This window comes from Protopterus annectens, chromosome 14.part0 (assembly GCF_019279795.1).
Source record: "Protopterus annectens isolate FY-2018-M chromosome 14.part0, PAN1.0, whole genome shotgun sequence".
NCBI lineage: Eukaryota > Metazoa > Chordata > Ceratodontiformes > Protopteridae > Protopterus > Protopterus annectens.
In genome coordinates, this window is record NC_056748.1 from 704,818,529 (window position 1) to 704,838,633 (window position 20,105).

Genomic DNA, 20,105 nt, shown 5'->3' on the forward strand with positions numbered 1-20,105 from the left:
GAACACTGCCTAAAAAAGGCGCTATAGGGGTGGCAAGAGCCTTGGCCAGTATCCGGAACTGCAGGTGTGACAGATGCAGGCCATCTCTGGCAAAGCATCGAGGTCTGTCAGTCATGTCATCCCAAGCAGACAGATACTGGATCCCCTTAGAATGACAACAGAAACTTAGCCAATTGTTGAAATCAATCATTTTCTGCTTGTATTGTGGTATCATTCTGGGTGATGGTAGGATGCTGCTCATGGCTAGGATCATACCCGTTTGGGTTACATAATACAAGAGCTCCTCCATGTCTCTTTTCATGTAGTCCAGGGAGGTACATCTCAGGTCATTCACACCCACATGTACAATGACAGAGTCATATTTGTACCTATTGTTGAGGGACCTCAGTGCGTGCATTATATGGTGGATTCTGACACCTGACAGGCAGCTGACTGTTACTTTCTCTTTATTCAAACTAGTGAGTGGGACATCAGTGTGCCTCACTATCGAGTCACCTATGACTAATGTGTTGGGCATGCTGTTTTGCCCAGGGGCTTTGTTTGAGTGGGCACACTGTTTAGGAGTGTTATGTGTCTCGTGATTAGTGTTGTGTTGTGGGGGTCTAGTGCATTTCTGCCTTGGTGGTCTCTGCTGTTTGGTTAGATTTTTATTGAGAGCCTCCACAAAGGTGGGTGTGTGGTTTGTATTTTTATGTGAAGGCAATGCTGGTGTGTGTTCTGGAGGGCTATGTGTTCCATGTGGTGTGGTGCAAGTGTTGACCTTCTCCTCTTGACCAGCTATTCCGGTCTTGGCTGGAGAGTGCGTGACTTCCAATTTGGATATATAAGTGCATCTCTCACTAGTCTGAGTGTTTGGGGGTAAGAGGAGAGGGTTGTCAGTGTACATGAGGCAGTTGCTACATTGCCTCAGGATGTCAAAGTTCACCAGGTTAACAGGAGAAAGCACAGGGAAATGACCTTTAGACATGCCAGGAGGGATGGTCATTATTACTAAGTACTGGAGCTGTTTCCTTGTAGAGCATTTAGTGCTGGTAACACTTTTGTGTACTACAATAATTGCTACAAGAAGTCTGGTAAAGTGCTAAACTAACAAGCTAGTAAAAGTGCAGGAGAGGAGAGAACTAGCAGATCTAAGGGAAAAATTGAAGAACAGACTTTGGCACTGCTCAGAAGCTTACAAACAGTCCTGGATACAGTAAATCTGTATCTGGACTAGATACATTTACTTCAGCGAAAACCAACCTTCAGAATCTTACCAACTTTACAGGAAAGACAAGGAGTGACTGTATTTACTGTCCGGAGGGTTGTAGTTTGAATTCCGTCTCGCAGTACTTTTAGCTGTGTCTGTGAAACTTTCTTTTGCTTAGACCATGTACTGCAACTGCCATGATTCTCTGTGCCGGTCTAGTGGAAGAAACATTTTGTGTGTAGTTTGTATTTTTTGTTATTGCTGTGATGAAGTTTTAGAAGTGTGAAGCATGACCGGCCACCAGAGGGTGATGATACTTTTATATATGAACAAGCTTCTGGCTGCCACTGTGTAGGTAAGAAAAGTAAGATTGGCCACTGCTGCCATCATTGTAGCCCAGGTGTTGTTCGCTTTGTCTGCCTTCCCAAAACATAATATGCAGGGCATTAGTGAGGGACACTCCCTTGCATGCCAAGCTCCATGCCATTTATTCATGTCAGTAATTACTAGTAGGACACTGTGATAGATAATGTTGACTTGTAGATAAGCCGCTATTTTCTCTGAAGTTAATCTGTAGCTGTGTCTTTAAATGAAATGAACTGTGTACTACAAAGAAAAGGTTGGAAGAAAATATTTTTTTTTTATTGGTTGTCCCTGAAAATAAAGGATGCCCTTATTGGCTTTGTCTCCCTAGTGACAAGAATCGTGAAAAAGCAGCTCGTGCTGCTCAGTTGGACCCTGTGAAAATTTGCTACAGCTGGGGGATGCTTCTGATAAAGATGTGGATCTGTAAAAGTTGTAATTAATTGCACATGCTGCTTTTGTGTGTATTAGTAATTGTTTTCTGTGTTAATGTGCATGTGTAATTCTCTCATGAGCCTGAAACGTACAGCTATGAAACGTGACATTAGAGTGAACTTGGACTGATAAGAGAGAGAGACACTCATAGTTCAAGAGAAAGCAAAATTTTGTCAGAAATCAGAGGGTGTAAGGAAACAATAAAATGAAATACTGATTAACTGCATGCATGCAGCTACTTCCGATCCTTCTAACAGCCAGTGATTGAAGATGCTTCTGTGGTCTTGCAGATCTTCAGTGATAAGTCCTGATTATCATTTTGCAAAGTGTCCAGTGACTTTTCAATGCATAACAGGCAGGGCCGGCCTTAGCTGAAACGGCACCCTAGGCGAAGTACTGCTCTGGCGCCCCTTAAGCCCCACCCACACCATACTCAAGGAACACCCCTATTTGAGCCACGCCCACAGATGGGTCACTTCCACAAAAGCCACACCAGTTTTCAATGTTTAAATGTATGAAAAATCAGTCATACTGTAACAGACACCTTGTAGTGTAGTTAAGACTGCAACTGAGAAATTTATCATTAGAAAACAAGTTAAACTGCATTGCCCAACACAAAACAGCAAAAAAATGAGCGAGAGTTAAATATAGCATTTTTACCAAAATCATAAGTTAAAATCCCCACAAATACTCTTTCAAAAAGCTGCACTAGCAATGCTTATGTTACAATCAAATATACTTTAACATTCTATTGATCTGTATTAAAAAAATCAAGTACATCGCAAAATCAAAGCAGAATCTGTTCAGTTGCACATTACAGGACTACTGCTGTTAGGCTTTACCCAGCCATTGTTTTCATTTCAGCATATTATATATATATTCAGCAGCTAAGTAAGGATTAAATAATAAAAAGTGGCACAATGAAACATCAAAAGTTCACACTAAAAAAGCAAACTCAGAAATGTATCACTAGAAAACAAGTAAAACTGCATTGCCCAACATAAAACAGCAAAAAAAATGAGCGAGAGTTAAATATAGCATTTTTACCAAAATCATAAGTTAAAATCCCCAGAAATACTCTTTCAAAAAGCTGCACTAGTCTAGCAATGCTTATGTTGTTATCAGATATGCTATTGATCATTCTATAACTGCCTTGAGTCTGTACAATGCATACCTGAAACTGCTCACCATATTTGTGGACCCCAGTTATTGCATATTTCTTCCTTATTGTGAAAGCACATTAGATATTTGATTAACGTTATAACATTTTTTTCTCTCGCTCTCTCTGCACCCTTTGCCATAAGGCTAACATGTTGGCCCTTCGTAGTTCAGACTGCCTGCCACTTTGCAGTCATCTGCCAAGGCTGTCACATGTCCATTTCTAGGCTTAATGTTGATAACACCCCTCTTGCTGTGAACACTTTACTTGAAATCTGTAGAAGAAAGACTTTATGATTCTGTCACATGTACAAATGAATTAGGCATGATTTTAGAGAAAGCAAACAGCAGTGAAACACAGCAATGTGGAATGATGTGTGTTTGTACTTATATTTATGTGAAAGAAACAGCATTTTAACAGTGAGACAGAAATATGTGGAAATGGCTATGGTTCCAGCCATGATAATGCTGAATTATAGTCACATGATCTACTGGACGTTGTTAGTAATGAAGCACAGATGTACTGCATTGACCAAAGCTTCCTGGTGAGCAGAAATCACAGGAAGTAGAAAACAGGGTTCTGAGAGACCATAGGTTTAAAAAAGTAGTGTGATAACACATATCTGAACTGCAGCTAATTCAGGAAAATAAAGTTTGAAATTTGGTCCGCCTGATGCTGTTCATCTAATTACAGAGTAAATGCCCATCTCAAACACCTCATACTATTTAGGTACCAAAGCTGTACTGCAGAGGTATCCACTGCCTGCTAGAGTTAAGGAGCAGTTCTGCATAATCACAGAGCGAAGATGTATAGCATGGGTGTTCGCATACCCTTCTTAACCTCTGGCTCTCCTTGGTCTTACCTGTCTGTCTCTCTATAATCAGAGAAGCACAAGTTTATTCCTTCCAGAAATTAGAGAGATAACAATAGGCATCAACTGCTCATTTAGAGTTTTAACCTGGGAAATATCAAATGGCAAGCACACTTGCAAAATAAGTGCAAACAGAAGCAAATAACACTAGTTTAAGGATACTGTTTAATAACTAAATTATTTGCAAGAAATTTGTACAGTTTGGGGATCAAACCATGATTTCTGATATTAACTAGATAATTTAGAGGAATGTTGACATAATAAACAACTTCAGCTTCAATTTCACTTAAGTGCTTAATTACCTAAGTAGTTGCAAGCAAATCAAAGTGAAGTACAAGGCAATGGCAGGTTATATGCATATGGGTTACTTGAGAGTTTGAGCACTTAAAATACCTGCTGAAGAGTTTGAAAGTGAACTTTCTGAACTTTCCTAATGTTTTGATGCAGGAGATAAAGGTACAGTGGGGACTGTAGAATCTGTCTTTTCCTACTGTACGTAATAGGGGGTGTAAAGAGCTTTGCCAACCTACAGAAAAAAACTTTTGTTTTTATTAGAATCTCTCTGATTTGAGGTGTTTTGCTTTCAAATCTTTTAGATTCAGTTTTTTTTTCTGTCTTAACATTCAAACTTTTTATAGTTTGAACATTGCATATGTACTACTTGTTGTATCAATTAAACCAGTATTTTAAAAGTTAAGATAAAACAAGTCATACATTTACCAATAACAGCATATTTATGTGTCTTAATGATGACAATTTTAGCTAAATTTAAGAATATAACAAGTAAGATCCTTATGTCTCTAAAAAACTACAACCAGCAGCAAGTTCAAAAAAATAATTCTAGGTTTTAAGTCACTTTTAGGCAGCAAATAACCAGCAAACTAGTAAACAAAATAAAGTTAGCCAATCACCACATCAAGTCGTATAAAGCCTGAGCACTACCCAATTATACTGAAAGCAATTCAGGCATCCAAGCTGCACAACTCATACACCTAGTAAAGTCCCAGTAATGAGGCAGAAAACAAAGTCCAAAAAGCAAAATTACCAAAAACAGTGTCGGTAAAATTCCAAAAATATAAGGCCATAGGATTTAATATAGATAAACCACAAAGTAAAGCATGTCACATGACAGAAGAGTCCATTAAAATAATCCCAGACACCAAACATCCAAAACAATTAACCACTGAAAAACGGAGGTTGAAATGTACAAAGCCAAATAAAGCTTACAAAAAGAATTAAATCCATTGAATCTGTTTGTGTACATTAAAAAGCAAACCCTGTTATTTAATTTAAGTATTTAAGTATTTAACAGCTGAAGTTGGGTATTTTGTTGGGAGGGTGGCCTAATGGTTAAGGTGTTTGCCTTACAAACACAAGGTGCAGGGTTTGAGCCTCACAAGGGATAATTGGCTAGGCTTACAATGACTCGCAAGGGCAGTTAGTTAGCTTAGTACTAACCTATGAACTATTAAATAAACTTGTTCAATTTACTACTTAACTGAGCTTCACTTTCCAGCTCTTGCACCATTTTTTGGTGGATTTTAGCGGGTTCTATAAATAAAAATGCTGCAAGAGCTAGAAAGTGAAGCTAAGTTAAAGTAGTAAACCGAACAAGTTTATTTATAAAGCCCGTTAAAATCCACAAAAAAAAAAGCTGCAAGAGCGGGAAAGTGAAGCTAAGTTAAGTAGTAAACTGAACAATGCAACGAAAAAGTCCCAGTAAATTGAACAAATTTATTTAATAAAATACCCAACTTCAGCTGTTAAGTACTTAAATTAAATAACAGGGTTGCTTTTTATTGTGCATTTGAGAGTGAAAGATAACACATTACCACCAATTTCCTGAACCCTGACTTACCTTAGCCAAGCAAATGAAGCAGCAAAAGAAATAAACAATGAACCACCAAGCAAGAGATGGCTGGAGACACAAAACAAAAAGCCCAAACTGCCGTTTATGTAGCCCGCATGGCGCTGCAGCAGAGAACCAGACATACCGCCGATGAGTCACTCACGTGTAGACCAGAGATTACACCAGGAACTAGGAAGAGGTAACGTAGCCTAGAGATGCGCCTGCCTCTATCTCTTCAGTGAAGAAAGGAATGAGAGGCGGGCATGAGCTGAGTGACTTATATACATAGGATTGGAGCAGTAACCAGGGACGAAGTGTGGGGGAGGGTGCAATTGCCTACAATACGGGCAGGGTGGCGGCGAAAGTAAAAAATGTGTGCGAAAGTTGAGCGAAAGTAAAAAAAAAAAAAAAAAAAAGTGAAATCATTAAATTGTGCCCTTTTGAAGCCAGCCTGTAAGGCGCCTTAGGCAGTCGCCTAGTTCGTCTATGCCTAAGGCCGGCCCTGATAACAGGCAATTAAGCTACTTTCCAGCAGTTGTAACAGAAGTCTTGATGTGTCCCTTTTCTTTTCTTGGCCCAAAACAGGATTCCAGGTCTGTAACTGTTTAACTGTTTAACCCCCCCAGAGATAGTCCTAACCAGGACCCAATGGAGGACTCATGTGTGCATTGCACGCCAACATGAATTTTAAACACAAAAGTGCGCGAAAAATAAAATATTACCAATCACATCATTGCTGCAGCCTGCTGTCAGAGTCACCCACTGTAAGGAGAAGTGCTCTGTTTGTTTATATGCTGCTTTAGGAAGCTCTGTTTATTTATATGCTGCTTTAGGAAACTCCATTTGTTTATATGCTGCTTTAGGAAGCTCTGTTTGTTTATATGCTGCTTTAGGAAACTCCCTTTATTTATATGCTGCTTTAGGAAACTCCATTTGTTTATATGCTGCTTTAGGAAGGTATTTGTGTTGTTTATATGCTGCTTTAGGAAGCTCTGTTTATTTATATGCTGCTTTAGGAAGCTCCGTTTATTTATATGCTGCTTTAGGAAGCTCCGTTTATTTATATGCTGCTTTAGGAAACTCTGTTTATTTATATGCTGCTTTAGGAAACTCCCTTTGTTTATATGCTGCTTTAGGAAGGTATTTGTGTTGTGTATATGCTGCTTTAGGAAGCTCCGTTTATTTATATGCTGCTTTAGGAAACTCTGTTTTTTTATATGCTGCTTTAGGAAGCTCCGTTTATTTATATGCTGCTTTAGGAAACTCCCTTTGTTTATATGCTGCTTTAGGAAGGTATTTGTGTTGTGTATATGCTGCTTTAGGAAGCTCCGTTTATTTATATGCTGCTTTAGGAAGCTGTGTGAAGGAGTTACCTAGTAACTATGAACCTGTTATCAGTTTGTCATCTATTCCCTATTGCAATATTACTAGCTTATCATTTTTTAATGTAACATAGGCAATTTATTCTTCAAGGGCAACAGCCACTTTATTTGTAGATGAAACAATGAAATATAAAATTGTTTCCTAGCAGAAACCTTTTCATTAGTTACATATCCCTTTAATGTAAAATTATTTAGATGACTTACTTCTGTAGACATTTTGCATATTTACTGATATAGGTGGATTGTAATGTCAGAAGTTTGAGTGGCCTTTTATGGTTGAAATTTTCTGAAATGGGTAGTTTTGTCATTATTGGTTCATACATTTTGTTTCATTGCTTACTAGAAGACTGTTCAAAACTACAAATTTAAAACACATTCTAACAACTGGTGCTGTATTATACAAGGTATATAATTTAAGACAATCAGGAAGGTGAATCAAAGAATGCATACATGTATGCATGGCCCTAAAAATGTGTTTGAAAACAGCCCAGAGGGAAGAGTGAAAGGCTCAAAATCATGGGCAGATTTTAATGTTTACTCTTGTTACCAAAGCAATGGATGAAGGTAAAACAGTTCATGCCACATTAGCTTGACCTAGCCAAGCCTTTTGACACAATCCCCTACTCGGGTGAAGTACAAAAGAAGTAAATAATGCAAACACTTGTATCACTAGCTGGATAGCCAACTTGCTGACAGGATGCAGGAGATCAAAACAGGGGAAGAGATACGTCACCAATGGAGTCCCTCAGGGTTTGGTGCTGAGACTTTTTCTGTTTGGCATATACATCTCAAAAGTAAAAGGAAATACCAAAGGGCTTTTGCCGGCTAAGTTTGAGATGACTGCAAGCTAGGGGCAGTTATTGAATCCCCAAATGACTTAACCATCATGCAGGAAGGTTTGCCCCAAATAATAAATGGTGTCAAAATCATAACAATGCCCTCTGAGAGCTGACCCAATTGTTTGACATTTGGGACTTGTGTGTACCTACTGAACATCAGCAAGTCAAATGGCATCAAAAATACTCAGTCCAGGTATCTAAACTGAATGTTGTGGAGAGATGGATATATAGCACAGAGGCTACCACTGTTCCAGAACACCGGGTATCTAAACTGAATGTTGTGGAGAGAGAGATATATAGCACAAAGGCTACCACTGTTCCAGAACACCAGGTATCTAAACTGAATGTTGTGGAGGGAGAGAGAGAGATATAGCACATAGGCTACCACTGTTCCAGAACTCCAGATATCTACACTGAATGTTGTGGAGAGAGAGATATATAGCACAGAGGCTACCACTGTTCTAGAACACCAGGTATTTAAACTGAATGTTGTGGAGAGAGAGAGATATATAGCACAGAGGCTACCACTGTTCCAGAACACCAAGTATCTAAACTGAATGTTGTGGAGAGAGAGCGATATATAGCACAGAGGCTACCACTGTTCCAGAACAGACAATCCATAAAAATAAAACCAAGCTCAACCATCCATATTCAAATGCAACTTGGATGTAAGGATGGGTAATAGAAAATGTACTCCAGGATTGCCCCTCATGCCACTGATGGATAGAGGCATTTCCTAAATGCTGCATCCCTTACATGGGTCCCCTTAAATGAACTATGGTATGATCACAATTATTCTCACTAGGGCTAATATACAATTATCAGCCATGGGATAGGTAAGATTAATCAGAAAATGTTAGTTCAAGCACCAAAAGGGAATTGGCAAAGCTTAAAATGTCCTCCAAGTGAACTTATGTTGTGGTAGTAAATAGTTATAAAAAAATGCCCTTTTTAGATCACTAAGTTCCCCCTCTCATCCTCCGACCCCCCAGTCTTCAACAGCTTCCGGCACCTATGGGTGTAACTGGAATACCTTGACCTTTCTGGCTTCCTAACTTCTGATCAGCATGTAATTATACCGGTTGAACAAATCCACAATCAAATGTCCACATAAAACAGACAGAGCTGCACCTCACAGCATGAGCATTATGAAAGCTGAAGCATGTAATTGCAGCAAACACCTACAAACTGCTTGCTAATCTAGCAGTGCTTAATGGTATCTTTGAAATGCAGTATCACAAGTGAATATATATATATATATATATATATATATATATATATATATATATATATATATATACTTTTTACACGAGGACTGATCTCATTTGATTTTATGAAAACAAATTAATTATCGATCTTCTGTACTGCAGACTTTACTTTAGGGCAGAACTTTAGTGTAATGGGGACTTTACTGGTGCAGGATTTCAATTTATTGATAAATATATTTATTTATCTAGTTATGGCAAGACATAAGTATTTAGTGCATAGTAAAACTTTAGATATACTGTTTTCCTCAGTGTTCAGCTTTTCATTGTTAGGGACATTTGACTCTCTTTGTACAATTACATGCCAATTGATGTAGTCTGCTTTGATATGAAACCAAGTTGCCTATCTTTCCCATCAGGCATATATTCTATATTATGTATTATTTATCAATGGAACCCGTCTCCTTTTGATACTCAGATAATTTCTAGTTGTTGCTTCTGCAGGAAGGCTTTCCTACTGCAGATCAGTGAGTTCACTTCCTTATCTGGACATTTTCTATTTGTTTAGAACAACTGAGGAAGTCTCTGCCTAGGTGCTTACACTCTCTTATTGATTAAAATGGTTTCTCAGTCTCCTGATGAATTCAAAACATTAACTTACTGTGTCTGTTCTTTTCCAGACTGTTCTGGTTTTCCATCTTACTCCTGCAAGAGACCTTCTGATCTTCTTTTTCAGGAGACTGACCTCTGTCTGATTCCCCCCTCCCTTCTCACTTATTCTGGACCTTTTCTAACTCATGTATTTGTTTGTGAATAATCCTCTAGAGCCAAGTTAATTACATAGGAATTACCTTCAGCCAGCTTTCCAGGCTTAAAACTTTTTCACCTTTTCAGATTTCACTTTATTTGTGCCATTAAACCTCTCTAAATCATACACTTTTTTTTAAATGTATTAGTCTCCATATAAAATCCCATAGTCCTGATGCATTGTTCATTCTTTTTATTTTGCATTAAATAGTTTTATTGTACTTATTTTCCAACTTTACCCATCTTTCAAATAAATAATACTTACAATGTAAAGAGATCCGTTTTCCCACAGACTATCAAAACCTTTGCATGTATTCCTATTCACCTCTACCCTTGCATGTTCTAATAAATAATGTAATATATCTATGCATAAGACACACCCCAGGATTCAGTACCTTCTATACTAAGTGCACACATTATTAGTGAACAGACAACACAGACATAACTCACACCTTCTTCCTCCTAATTTTAGTTTTCCTACTGATATACTTGCAGGTTCAAATAGTGACAGGGATTCATAAATGTTCATACATTTTCTTCTGCTAATTGTTTAAAACCTTGTTTGCAACAACTCACATACTTGTCTGCCAATTATTAACACTCTGTATAATTGAATTGCCCAAGGAGCTTTTTTTTTTCTCCAGGTCTCTGCTTGTAAGATCCTATAGCTGATTGTTACTACTATGTTACTAACATTTAATAAATTGTTTTCTATTCCAGAGGAGCTTTTCTCCCTGGGTCTCTGCTGAAAATGAGCCAAAACCTCAGCCAGACTAACCCAGTTAACAAATGTAAAATAAATAAATAAATAAAGGTTACCACAAAGTGTAGACTACATCTACAATTAGTGTAATCTTTCTGGGTGACTACAAAGCACAACAATGTGATAAGAATGTTCTTGAATACATATCATGTACACTTAGTGTAGGCCTTATTGAATATGGCCCACTGTGTAGGATTCTTCATATATACTTATTAGATATGCTTCATAGAGTCATGCATCAATATAATTGTCCTATACTTGGAACCAGTTTTCTGAAAAATAACAAAATTCTCTGAATATTCTTTTGTTTAGCTATTTTCCTGTTTTTTTAGCAATATTATTTCTCAAAAAAAATTGTCAAGTCCAACTGATGCATTTTTCTAAAGTCCAAAGCTAATTGTCTCCAGTTCCTAATATTTCTTTTATCTTCTCCTTCCATGAAAGACTTCATCACATTCAAATACTTATTTTCCATGTCTTCCCTCAGTCTATACCTCTCCTACATTAGTTTAAGAACTACTCTGTTATTCAACCATTAATGTATACAATTCATTAGTTAGTCCATCCTAATGAGGGCCCCTCACTAACATTTACATTCAATTTGTTTCACTGCTTCTTCATTAAACATCATTGAGTCCTGCTGCTGGATTTCCTGGCCTTTCTTCCTTTATGTAGAAAAACAATGTTTTCTCTACTTTTTTTCATTTTTTTTCTCTTGTAAAGCACAATACTCCATTCGTATTTCAGCTTTCCACTTACATACATTCTTTTTGTACCTTATTTTCTCATAACAAATTAACTGCTTTGCTTCCTTTGGTTATGAATCTTTTTCATTCAGCCAATCCCTCAACCTTTATTCATTCAACCTATAAATTTCCATCAGACTTATAAAATCCACATCATCTCCCCCATTACTGTATACAGCTCTTCCACATCTCTGCTGCATTTCACTTCACATACCTCCTTTCTAACACTTCCAAAACTCATATTCCCAATTTACCGTACTCTTTTTTCAATTTCTGATGCCAGTGCTGATTTTTTTAAGAATCCATATAGAATCCATAATCTATATATATATATATATATATATATATATATATATATATATATATATATATATATATATAGGCTGGCAAATAAAAAAAAATGCTTAAACAGAAAGAAACCCGGCACATGTTAAAGTTAGTTTACACACAGTAATGAATGGACTTTGAGATTCATTCTTTAACCATAATGTGACTGGCTTTGATTAACTGGTGATGGCACTAGTGTAAATTGAATGAAGTATATTTAAGTTAAATACATTTTAAACATAGTATCCTGTTGAACAAACTAGTCAAGCTGCGAACGACTATATCTTTTAATAAATATTGTATGGAATATTTCAACAACATTCTAAATAAAAGTTGCATTACAGTATTCTGTTGTTTTCAGTTATTTTTGGATATTTATTTCTTTTCCTATTGTACAAGGCAAGATGCATAGTCTCCAAAAAAAAACTTTTGGCTTGAAGGAAATAAGAGGACTGCCTTTAGGTAAGATGGTATTTAAATGAAATTTTGCACCAATTTGCCTGCTATGTATATACAGGCAGTACAACGGTGACAAGGTATGATAAGGTACATTAAAAAATGAGGAGGGTCTCAAGCTTACTGATAGACCACAGCAGAAATGTGAGGAGACAGCTGTCACCAGCATTAACTAGAGGACTCACTACACATCATCGTTATTTGTGAAAAATGAAAAATAAAAACACTAAGGTTCATAGATTAGTACTAAGCTAACTGCCTTGCCATTTTAAAGCCTAGCCAATTATCTCTTGTGAGACTCAAACCCTGTACCTTGTGTTTGTAAGGCAAACAACTTAACCATTAGGCCACCCTCCCAACTTAACTTAAATGTTATAATATTTATTTTATTTTTACATTTGTTAACCAGGTTAGTCCAACTGGGCCTTTTTCAGTGGAGACCTGAGGAGAAAGGCTCCAGGAAAGTAATTAAAAAATAAGAAAAACCTAACAATTCAAGTTGTAAGATACTTAGTACAAAAACAGAGAGAAATATACAATATGAATATATACAAGGCAAAAGTACAGTATTTTGAAAATGCAGTAGCAATATGTTTGAGAAATTTGGTTACCATTAAGTTATTTACAAGGAATGTAGCAATGCCTAAAATAAAAAAATTCAGAGTAACATCATGACATAGTACAACAAAGATGCATTTAACAGCATAGGTACTAACTGCAGAAAGAATAATATTTGTAGACAGTTTAGGTAGATACTGGGCAGATATGTTAACTGAGAAAAGAAAAATTAATTTGGTAACTTCCTGACAAGTACAGATCCATGCATGTTGGAAATTAATTTTTAGTTGCTTTTTAAATTCACCAGTTTTGGTAGTGGAGCAAAGGGACTATGGAAGTTTGTTCCATGAGTATGCAATTGAATGACTGTAAAGTATTTTTCCAATATTTTTATTTGGCTTGGTCACCCACAGAAGGTTTTGTTGTGTGCTTCTGAGGTCACGTTTGGGTGCATGGATGTAAGGGCAGGGCAGGAGTTGGGGCTATTTAGGAAGCTGTGTGCAATTTGTAGTTGTGATATTTGAAGCATGTGAGCGAGCTCAGGCCGTCTTAAGCTTTTTGGGGATGTATAAGTGATGGGATTTGAAGCTGTTACTGGCTGCAAATCTAGCTTTCTTGTTATAGGTTGTTTCTAGTTTGGTTAAGAGATTATTTTGGAGGTTAGTGAGTATGGCAGCAGCATAAACCAGGGATGGTAGAATAGATGTTTGAGCCAATATAGGTCTAGATTTGTTAGGTATATGTTTGGTATCATGGTATAGAAGACCTTTTGATTGGACATTTTGATACAGTTTAAGATATGTAGGTCAAATTTTAATTGATCGTCTATTGCAGCAGTCCCCAACCAATTGTCTGTTGCAGCAGTCCCCAACCACCGGGCTGCAGACTGGTACCGGGTGGTAATTGAATGCCTGCATGAGTGAGTTTATGTGTCTGTCTGCGTGTGTGAGTGAATGCGTGCATGAAAGCAAAATAATCTGCTGGAGTGTGTGTGTGTGTGTGTGTGTGTGTGTGTGTGTGTGTGCGTGTGTGTGTGTGCGTGTGTGTGTGTGTGTGTGTGTGTGTGTGTGTGTGTGTGTGTGTGTGTGTGTGTGTGTGTGTGTGTGTGTGTGAGATCGGGAGAGTGAGAGAAATGTATGAATGAATGTGTAAGTGGGTGTGTAGTGTGTGGGTATGACAGACAGTGAGAGAGATGTATGAATGAATGTGTAAGTGGGTGTACGGCATGTGGGTGTGACAGACAGAGCGATGTGTGAATTAATGCAGGTATGAATGAGGAAGTGACTGTGTGTGTGTGTGTGTGTGTGTGTGTGTGTGTGTGTGTGTGTGTGTGTGTGTGTGTGTGTGCATGAGATCGGGAGAGTGAGAGTAATGTGTGAGTGAATGCAAGTATGAATGAGGGAGTGACTGTGTGTGAGAGATTGGAAAAGAGTGAGAGTGATGTGTGTGAGTGAATGCATTTATGAATGCAAAAAAGACTCTGTGTGTGTGTGTGTGTGTGTGTGTGTGTGTGTGTGTGTGTGGTATGAATGAAAGTTACACAAACCTTATTGTTGCTGCTGCCAGTGATCACTCTCACTCTTCACCCCCCCCCGTCACACACACGCACACACATGCACACACACACACACACACACACACACACACACACACACACACACACACACACACACACACACACACACACACACACACACACACACACACACACACACACACACACACACACACACACACACACACACATCATACCTCTCAACCTCTTAGTAGTGCAAAAAATCTGGACAAAGTCTAACAGAATGGGGGGGCGAATGGGGACAGATTTTAAATATTGCTCTTATAACCATAGAAAGTAGCTAGAATAACATGATGTGTCTTATCATGCATTTTTCTGAAGGATATGAGGTCTGAAATATAAATGTATATCATTATTTAGTGACTTCAGTCCTCAGATCATCCCAGTGATTTGCCAGAAAATCACAAAAGTTATGAGGAACAGACCAAAACTCAGAGGGAAAAATCTGGACATTCTGTGAAAATCTTTACAGTTGAGAGGTATGAATACCTGTCAGCCTCTTACTTAGATGAAGAAATCTAGACAACGCCAAAAATAATGGGGGGACAAAGGCCCATAATAGGGATGCTTTTAAATACTGCTCTTACAAACTTCGAAAGTTGAAATACACGTTTTGCATTAGCATGAATTTTCTGAAGGGTATGAAGTATGAAACTCAACTGTCTCTCATTATCTTATGACTTCAGCCTCAATGATCTGCTAGTGAGTTGCCAGAAAACAACAATTTTATGAGAAAAAGACCAAAAATATGAGGCAAAAATCTGGACATACTGTGAAAATCTGTAAAGTTGAGAGGTATGCTGGACAGAGCCAAATAATACGGACAGATTTTAAATATTGCTCTTATTAATATAAAATCAGTAAGGTTGCCATTAGGTTTACTTACCTCTCGACCATAGTAGATCAATGTCATGCTGTTAAGCAGAATGTACACTTTTTTTTTTTTTTTTTGGTAATTATTGCCAACTGTCTTTTTATTGTACTTTGGAGCTTATCTCTCCGGGTCTGGCCTCCTCATTAAACAAATGTCAAATGAATAAATATCTACTTTATTATGCGTGAATCGAGATGGATGGTCTGTGGAAAATTGTCTTACATTGATACTGGTCCTTGGTGCAAAAAGGTTGTGAGACCACTGGTCTAATGTAATGCCATGCAAATTGGTGTTTGAGTTGGTGGTGATAATTGTATTATCTAAGGATGAGGGGGTGAAGTTATCTTTAGCTGGATTGAGGTTTTTTGGAAGGAAAAGGAGAAGCTTGGTCTTTTTGGGGTTCAGAAGCAGGTTGTTTTCAGTTAGCCATTGTTCTACTAGGTGCAGAAAGTGTTGTGACATTGTGGAAGTTTTGTATATTGTTGGAGGTGTTAATAATTGTGGTATCGTCTGGATACTGTATTAAAGAAGAGTGGAGGCAGGAGTCATGGAGTTATTTTTAAATATATTAAAATGTTGGGGGCCCAGGATAGAACCCTGGGGAACCATGGTCTTAACAAGATGGAAAGGGGAGAAGGATGTTTGCCATCTGACAGACTGATATCTGTTTGAGAGTTAGCTCTTAAACCAGGAGGTAGTGGAGGTAGAGTTGTAGTCTGGAAAGTTTGTTTAGGAGGGTGGGATGGGAAACAGTATAAAATGATTTGCATAGGTCAAGGAATAGAGCTCATACAAGTTTATTATTATCTCTGGCTTGGGCAATGTTGTGTGTGAAAGATAGTAGGGCAGTGGTAGTACTGTGTGAGGGCCGGAAACCGTGCTGTGTGGGTATAATTAGGTTTGCTTGTAGGAGGTGGTTTAGTATTTGTCTATGTACACATTTTCCAGTACCTTGGATAAGGGGGATAATATGGTAATATACCTGTAATTTGAGGGTTCTGTAGAATTTCCTTCCAGGGGGAGGGGTATTATGAAGATTTTTTTCCAGATATCTGGTACTGTATTTTCTTGGATGGATTTATTGATAAGTATAAATACAGGGTATGCTACGGATTGGAGTGCGTGTTTAAGAAATAATGGAGGGAGTTTGTTGGCTGATGGGGAACAGGGTTTGAGTTTGTAAGAAGTGATCTGATGAAGGAAGTTGCTATGGGTGCTAGCAGGGTTTGAGTTTGTAAGAAGTGATCTGATGAAGGAAGTTGCTACGGGTGCTAGCAGGGTTTGAGTTTGTAAGAAGTGATCTGATGAAGGAAGTTGCTACGGGCGCTAGCAGGGTTTGAGTTTGTAAGAAGTGATCTGATGAAGGAAGTTGCTACGGGTGCTAGCAGGGTTTGAGTTTGTAAGAAGTGACCTGATGAAGGAGGTTGCTACGGGTGCTAGCAGGGTTTGAGTTTGTGAGAAGTGACCTGATGAAGGAGGTTGCTACGGGTGCTAGCAGGGTTTGAGTTTGTAAGAAGTGATCAGATGAAGGAAGTTGCTACGGGTGCTAGCAGGGTTTGAGTTTGTAAGAAGTGACCTGATGAAGGAAGTTGCTACGGGTGCTAGCAGGGTTTGAGTTTGTGAGAATTGACCTGATGAAGGAAGTTGCTACGGGTGCTATGGGAGAATAATGAAGAGATGAGGTGGGAGGCGGAGTCTTAATATCAAGAGTTTCTGGTTTAGTAAATTTTTCTAGTAGGCTTGCAGTTTCATTAAGGGTTTGTTAGGGAAGGGGTTTGGTGAAGAGTGGTTCCCTGGAGATAGTAATTTGTTTATTGAGTGCCAGAATTTGTTTGGGTTGGAATGTGAGTTGCTCAGAGATTTTTAATAACATTTTTTTTGTCTAGTAGGACCTGCCTTTTTGTTTGGTTGTGAAGCTGTTTATATAAGTTCAGGTGGAAAGTTGAGTTGTTATTTTTTTCCATGCTCTCCAGGCACTGTCTCTCTTGTTCATAAGTTATCGAGTTGCCTGGTTTAGCCATGGTGTATAATTACATTTTAGCCTCATTTTTCTACTAGGAGCCAGGGTGTTAAGGGTTTCTAGGAATATATTGTTGAAGCTTTAGACAGTTAAGGGAGCTAGGTAGGCTGGAAGGATTATGATAGCACCGGGGGTTGGATACTAATATCCAGTCGATGACCACGCTGTTAAGGGGATTTTTTGTTGGTGCATGGGTGAGGTGATCAGCTGAGTAAAGCCATAAAGGTTTATAGAGTAGCTAGAGGATGCAGTATTAACAATGTTCCAGCCAATATTCATATCCCAAAGGATGATGGTTTCATAGGGAATGGATATAGAATATCCAAGAAAGAAACTGCTTGAGTATGGGAATGTTTTTACTGGGGATATGTAGATTGCTGCAATGATAAGTTTTTTCTGTTGATTTAGGTTACAGGTTGCTATAAGTATTTCGGCAAGGCAGAAATCAGGGAGAGTTATTGAGGGGGGGAGAGAGAGAGAGAGCTCGTCAGAATAAAGTATAGCTACTCCTCCACCCTTTTTTTTTTTTTACTTCTGTCCAGACGAACAGTATTATAACCAGTATTAAACAATCATAATAAACAGTCCAAAACTTCAGATGTTAATTCCTCTGTTTGAAGGTACTGAAAAAATTAATTTAAACAGTCTTAGTCACCAGAATAACTGAGCTTTAATTCACCAACTGGACTTCAACAAATCATTTATATAAATAACTGCTTTAACCAATGGAAAACTAACAGCTATCTCCTTGCATCTCTGCTGTGGGTTTTATACTTGTTCATCCTGTTACTCACTGTTTGTGATACACAGGGTTCCTGGATGTGAGACGAATTACCAGAGCCATAGGTGTGATCTTTGTCATTTGATAAGTTTCCTGATGTGCAGACAGATCGTAGGTGTCATGGAAGGAATTTGGTGCATGATAGTCTGCAGGCATGTTACCTGCTTGGCAAATAGACCACTTTATCTGACTCCTGGAACACATGCCTGATACAATGTGTGCTTGACAATTAAAGATATCAGTTTCTTTTCATGGAACATCTGTCTGGAAAAACACCTCAGTCAAATCTTTCAGCTGTGGAAGACAATGACCAGACTCCATATTAAAATTCATCAGTCACAAACTTCAGCCTGATACATAAATGCTTTTGCCTTCCCTCGGACTAACAACTGACTTTATGGATTGGCATCCTCACATTTACTCCAAAATATGTTTCTCAAGGCCAAAGGAGACGTAATACAACTTAATTGTTTTATCTCCAAAGTGACCAAAAAGTTGATTGTTCTCATTGTCACGCCTGCTATCTTGTCCTGCTATGCATCTAGTCCTGTGCAGAAACAAAGTGAGAGTATCTCTTCTAAGCCTTAGCCCCCTCAACCTCCATGCATGAAAGATCAGTATGGAGCTCCAGGGAGTTAATTATTTTCAACACAAAGTGATGCACCTCTTAAAGACAATGAGATATTTTTTTTTACTTGAAGGTCTATCAGGGTAAGTGGAAAACATTCTTAGGAAGGATAGGTTAGTAGTAGATAAACACAGAAACCTATCTGTTTACAAATTTACCACCTTCATAAAACATGCTAATAGTAATCTGTTATCAAAATTAATTCTTTGAGTTTGCCTGCAACCTTCTACTTCCTCAGCTCTCAAATGACATTAACAAAGCTTTCCATAACGGGAATGTCCATTTAAGATCCTTGTTGCATGTAGTTTGTCCCATAAAATACTTGAAATTCATGACAGAAAAAAACTAACTCTGCAACCATATGACCCAGCAGTTCAGGTGGATTTAAACTTCTTCTTTTAGTATACGCTTACCTTGCTGCAATAATCTCTGCCAAAGGTCAGTGCTGTGGCACAGAGGGATATAGCCCAGACTATGACCTAGGCAATATGGGTTTGAATAGTGGCTCAGGCATCTGAGGTGCTGATAGAGAGGGAGGGATGGGTGTGCCTTTCCTGGGGGGGGGGGGTATGGTGTTCACCTGGATGCTTTTCATGATGCTATATCCCTGGTGGTGGCCTGGAACTTGGAAGGGGCATTGCCCTTAGTTAAGCAAGGTGGAGGATATTGTCAAAGTCATTGCAATGGCTGAAAAATATGCAAATGTGCTAATTGTACATGTGCCTATCAGTCCAGTATGTGTGGAAACAGGAAGTAAGGCATAAGGCAGAAAAAAAAATCACAGCAGTATGACACTGCAGTGGGATGCCTTGATTTCCTCACTGATCCTATGAGTGGCCCCGGCGACTCTGGGGGAGTTAGGACAGCCTGGTCAACTTGGTGCATAAGGTGAAGCTTTAGTGTCAGCAGTGAGGTATGAATAAAAATATATATATAATTATAATAATCTATGAGAAAAGGATTTCTGAGCTACAGGTGCAACATGTTCTATGTAATAATAATTATAAGGTGAACCTGAAAACAGTCCAAACAGTGTGCTTAAAATAATTTGAGTTAGCTCTCTGACTCAATCTATATAGCTGTCAGACATCTTCCCACAGCATGAAACTGTCACTAATGTAAAACATGCACAAATAACTAAGATATTATGTGGATAGAGTAAAATGCATCAGTATATTTCCTAATTTATTTTTCTCTTTTATGAAAGGCAAAAAAAGTCTTTCTGCAACAAGAAAGACTGTGGCAAGGTAGCTTGCTCATTATACTGTGTTTTGTTA